The sequence below is a fragment of the Perca fluviatilis genome, unplaced genomic scaffold (genome assembly GCF_010015445.1).
Source record: "Perca fluviatilis unplaced genomic scaffold, GENO_Pfluv_1.0 PFLUV_unplaced_scaf_2, whole genome shotgun sequence".
NCBI classification, from domain to species: Eukaryota; Metazoa; Chordata; class Actinopteri; order Perciformes; family Percidae; genus Perca; species Perca fluviatilis.
Window position 1 is genome coordinate 643,705 of NW_024375613.1, and position 5,937 is coordinate 649,641.

At 37.7% G+C, this 5,937-nt stretch overlaps 1 pseudogene; it reads right to left on the reverse strand.

Annotated features, from left to right (window-relative positions):
• LOC120555120 overlaps nt 1-5,475 on the reverse strand; it is a 195,943-nt pseudogene extending 190,468 nt beyond the window's left edge.
• Nucleotides 5,476-5,937: the final 462 nt, after the last annotated feature.

Genomic DNA, 5,937 nt, shown 5'->3' on the forward strand with positions numbered 1-5,937 from the left:
GAAAAAAGTCTGCATCTTTATTTAACAACAGTTTCCTTCACCTGGCTATATGTTTAAATATAGAAATTTATAAAAATAAATCTTTATTTCAGACTCACAAGTAGGTCCATATAAAGAGATATACAGTTTATATACATACAAATTACAACGATTTTAAGATTTATGTGCAAGCGATTACATCATAGAGGATTATATCAAAACTCTTTGAGGCTGAATTGACAGTTTCTGTGTTTATTATTATCTGAATTCAGGTATGAACACTTTGTGAATGGGTGGATGAAAGGGGGACATTTTTATGAAATAATTTAAAACTGTAGTCTAAGTTACTGAATACCATTTTTAAAATTTGAAATAAATTTTTAGAGCATCGTCAACATATAGTTATAGCATAATTCCGACCGAGGATTTATAAACCAAAGATTTAATGTCAGTGTTGCAGGTTTTTTGAAGAACACCAGAAAAACACCAATAGCGTTTTATTGTTGTTATTCATGTGCTGCTTTACAATGTTGTTATCACACAGGTTAGTATTTTTGAAATCTGACATTTTTGCAGTACGTCATTAAATCGTTAAAAATCCTAAATGCTTATATTTTAAGTATTCTAACAAAGTTCAACCCTTTTATTTAAAGTAATGCATGTACATCTTCACCTGAGATAAATCAGGATTCCTATTACGTAAATATTTCATTTGTATCAAAACAATATGTAAAATCCTGTCAATATATCTACAAACCATTTAATGCAAACGGTTTTAGAGTTTGAAATCAATACCTCAATAAAAATTTAAATAATTATGAAAATAACAAAAGTCTACATGAAGGTGCATTGAATTTACAACCTTAAATCAAATGTATGAAACTTAATATGAAACTGGTGGAAACGGTCTTACTGTTATACATTTTTACCGTTTCACTGAAAGGAGTCTTAGCTTGTCGGACAACTCTTGATGTGTTTCAATAAAATATTACTTTAAATCCTTTAATTAGTTTGATTCTAATTATTATAGTTATGTTTTGATTTAGAATGATTTCATTCAATTTACCATTTAATATAATTGTTGAAAAACTCAGTTGTTGTAAAGATAATCTGTCAAAAGACAGAAAGGATATGTCATCTGAATAGCTATACTTACTAAAAAAATTACGTAATTTTGGAAATTCTATAGTTGCATGATTGTGTTACACTTTTCTTCTTCTTGTATTTGTTATACTGTATTAATACGTATGTGTAGTGGTGTAGTTTCTGTGCAGCTGTTGAGTCAGATCAGTTCCTCTCCAGCTGAGGAGGTTTTGATACGACGTTGTATCACTGTGTGAGCGGGAAGCGGGCTGTAACCACTCTGTGAACAATAATAATCTCCTGCATCTTCAGTCTGAACTCCACTGATGGTCAGAGTGTAATCAGACCCAGATCCACTTCCACTGAAACGGTCCGAAACACCAGACTGACGAGTTGTAGCATAATAAATCAGAAGTTTAGGAGATTCTCCAGGTTTTTGAAGGTACCAGTGAAGGTAGCTACTAATTCCTGAACTGGCTTTACATCTGATAGAGACAGACTGTCCTGGAGCAACAGACTGAGATCCAGGAGACTGAGTCAGGATGATTTCTCCTGATGAACCTGGAAAACATGAAAAAGAGCAGAAGGGTTATTGAGACAAATCCAGCTTGGAGAAAGATGATCAACATCCAAACAGAAGAGTCTCATTTCTTTAACATGGAGAAGAGATGGAAGAAGGTAAATGCTGCTTCTTCCAGTGTTTCTCCATCATAGCGCAACATCATTGAGGTGAACCTGGTTGCATCCTGAAGCAAAGTTTTCAGAAGAGAGTCTCACCCTGAACAAGGAGCCCCAGGGTGGCCAGCAGTAGAAGCAGTGACATCATCATTGTGGTGCCGGCGTGTCAGTGGCTCTGAAAGTCCTGGACAGTCACTGATCAACACTGGCCTCTTAACGGCTGGGAGCAGAGAGGCAGGACACATATGCAAACACACAGAGTCAGTGAACTGTAGCTGTCCTCAACATGTCATGCTGTTTTCCCTCCAGTGCTGAGAGCATGGACCTACATATTTACATATTCACATGGAGAGGATATTGAAAAGTCTGGTAGTAAACTGATCCAGTGACTTGTTGACAGTTTTGTTCTGTTTTTCCAGTTTGTTATTATGGTCTTTTTTTGAAAATTATTAGTTTTATTAATATTAATGCAGGTTTGACAAGTTTTGGTGTTTGTAATGTGAAGATTTCACAAAGTAAAGCAGTGATGAGTCTTTAGAGAAGGCTGAGGCCGAGGATCTCAGATGACATGCTTGAGAAAAAACCATAAGCTATTTCTCGGTCTTTCACTCACTTTCAAATTGCATACAACTCTTTTTTACACTACACCCAATTCTCTACATAAGAACAAAATCTAACAGGAAGTGACTTGATTTCCTTTCCCAAACACAACTAATCAAAATGCTACACTTATTTACCAGGGCAGACACTCACACTCCTCAGATGTGCAAACACTTTATGCTTAACTGAACACTAACCAATCACTGCTTTAGTATAGGCCTATACATAGGTCAAAGGTCAGATTACCTGTTTTGAACAATGGATGCCAACAACAGACAGAGAGCAAGGGGAGGGACGACAATGAGGAGGAGGAAGAGAAAAAAAAAAAAGAAAAAAAAAAGAAAAAGAAGGAGAGCCATCTCTGATGATCAGACTTATTCATCATGTGATCAACCACGGATTGACCAATGAGAGAAGCCCATCTTGAGTAGCTTTACAGTGGCATCCATACTTCAAACCTTCAGAAATGAGAACAGGCATGCAACTATCTAATGACTATTTCAGCATTATAAATCTATCAGATTTTGTTTTGCACAAAGTGCATACAATACCCCGCCCGGACACACACACACACACACACACACACACACACACACACACACACACACACACACACACACACACACACACACACACACATTCTTTTTTCTAAATATGATACCTTTGGTTTACATATGTTTGTACTATTGTTTTCTTGTTCCATACTACTGTATACAACACTGAGCTCCTCTTACAAACGTAATGTTTTGCCCAATACATATTTTCTGTTTTACTGTAACATTACATTGTTGTTTGCAGTGCACTTTTCAACCCCTCTCAGCAGATTACTTTCTCTCTAGAACATTGTAAATGTAGATATGAGCCTATGAAAGACAAAAGAGCTTTAGATTTAGAACAGTGTGTACATCACATCCAAAAATTTACTATGAAAAAGTTTTTTGCCATTTGATGCAAATGCTTCATTTTGAGATGTGTTGATGGCATTTTGAATGCAGTGTTTCATTTTGAAGGAGATGTGAGGCATTTAGCATTTTGTGTGTGCCGTTTTGAGAATTGTGTGTAAAGTTTTTGAAAAAGGAGACATAGTTGGGCAAAGGGTGTAAGCTGTAGGTAAAAACTGTAAGCCGATCTGACAGACTGCAGACCGGACAGCATATGCCGGAGACAAACATGGAGAAGTGAAGTTATGTTGCTGAGTGCCAGTTGGAAATGATGACACAAAAGATCATTTTGTTGCGTATGAAGACTACATGGTGGTAAAAAAATAATTGATGGCAACATGCAAAACACTTGGGTCGAATACATTCAACATCTTCCGATTTCTTTTTTGATATTTGAAGCTGCTGTTAACCTAAAATCTAAGAAAAGTAAATGGCTAACGTTATAGCAGAGAAATCTTGGGGTAACCTTTAGTAACAGTAAAAGCACAACCTTGTGAGTGAATGAAACCGTTTATTCCTTCGTTGATGTTATTTTATTTTATGCAAACTGTTCCGTTCTCTCTCACACACATGCAGGCACAGATTATTCCTCCATAAAGTGAGTAACTTCACTATAGAACTCTAGGACCTATTTCTGGCAGACTGGCACACTATGTTTATGTTTTTTTTTTTTCTTTTACATTTATCTTTTTATTTCATTTAGACATAATACATTATGAAAGTATTAAACTGCTGGGTCAGTGTTATTATGTTCAGTAGCACGTGATAAAACCTGTTTAAAAAAGGCATTCATGATTTGTGCAATTTAAATGTAATATTACACTGTTGTGTATGACTTGGAACTTGACTTGGGACTTGACTCGGACATCCAAAACAGTGACTTGGTCCTACCTCTGAAGATCATGTGGTCTGACTGAAAGCTCAACAGCTACTGGATGGAGGTTGTGAGATTGTTTTGTTGTTTCTAAAGTCAAGAATGAACTTTTGGTCTCAGTGTATTTGTTGCGTTTTTGAGTTGCATGTGGTTGTTTTTTGCATGAACTTTATATAGATGTGATTATGGATTTATGTATTATTTTTTAGTTTCAAGTTGACTCCTTGATTTTTTGGCATGAATCTGATAAGAACATGAGATTCTAATGTGATATGAATGGATGGTGTCATCTTGAGTTAGCTGTGTGATTCAGCTGTCTGTGCTCTCTCTGCAGGTGATGGTTAGAGCAACTGGGAACAGCTGAGGATGTTCCCAGTAGCAGGAGGTTATTTAAGTCTGGATGCAGTGCAGCCCTCTCTCTGGCTGACTCTCCACTCTGCTGCAGCTTTGCTCCTCTCCCGTCTGCTTTAGTTCTCTACTCTGCTCCTATCAACCTTTACAACACCTGCACACACATATTTACCACTCATGCACATCACACAATACTGACTTTACTGATATCCACAGCCCATACTTTAATTACTTAAGTTAACCCTTTAATTTAGTTTAATTTGTTTGAATGAATATTTTTGTAAAAACTTGACCATGGTGTGTCTCCCTTTGTTGTAAAATGTTAAGTGTGTAAATGTAAATATAAAGTGTGTGTGTGTGTTTGTGTGTGTGTGTGTGTGTGTGTGTGCTCATTGAAGTGTATCAGTCTCTGCAGTAGCTTCCAGCTGCAGCAGTCAGTTCAGTTTCTGTTCAGTCTGACTGAGGGAGGTTTTTGTACGACGCTTTTTCACTGTGTGAACACATACTGACTGTTGGGAATGTGAAGACTCTGACAGTAGTAAACTGCTGCATCTTCAGTCTGGACTCCACTGATGGTCAGAGTGAAGTCAGAGTTTGATCCACTGCCTGTAAAACGATCTGGAATCCCTGATTGTCGAGTGCTAGCATAGTAAATGAGCAGTTTAGGAGTTTCTCCATCTCTCTGTTGGTACCAGGCTAGACTAGCTCCCACCATGAACACTCTGACTGGTCCTACAGCTGATGGAGACGGACTCCCAGAGCAGAGCTCACTGCTCCAGGCTGAGTCACTGTGTACTGACCGCTGGACTCTGAGGATACAGAGACAAAAACATAAAAGCAGCGTCACGGTTTAGTCGGCTTCATTTCAGAGGGACGGATGTTGATAGAGGAGAGGAGTTTGATTCTCTGGACTTTACCTGTGAAGCAGCAGCAGAGGAGAGTCCAGATGAGGACGGAGATCAAAGTCATGTTTTTGATGAGGAGGATTTCTGTGTCTTCTGTTGTCATGAAGGACAGCTGTCAGTCATCCAGTGTTCAACTCTCAGGACTATAAACTCTCCCAGAGCACTGGAGCATGGTGCTGCTGATGCAAAGTGGCTCTCTATGGAAATGCTCTGACTGACTCCAACAGGGACTTGGATTACTCTGATGATGCTGATCATCAATGGATCAATCACTTTATCAGAGCATTGATTAGGATCTTTCAATAACACTTTGACTTCTTGACAAATCTTCCAAAATGTTTGATTTAGACTTCCCAGGACCAGCTGGAACATATAAAAGAAGTCTTTTATTCCCTATGCCAAACAGCTATTGAACACAGAATAACTGCACCAGGAAACACTTGTTATTTTTTAAGATTTGCTCTGTTGTATTTTTTATTGCTGTCACCTTCCCCTTTGTACGATTTTATATTGTATTTTGCATATT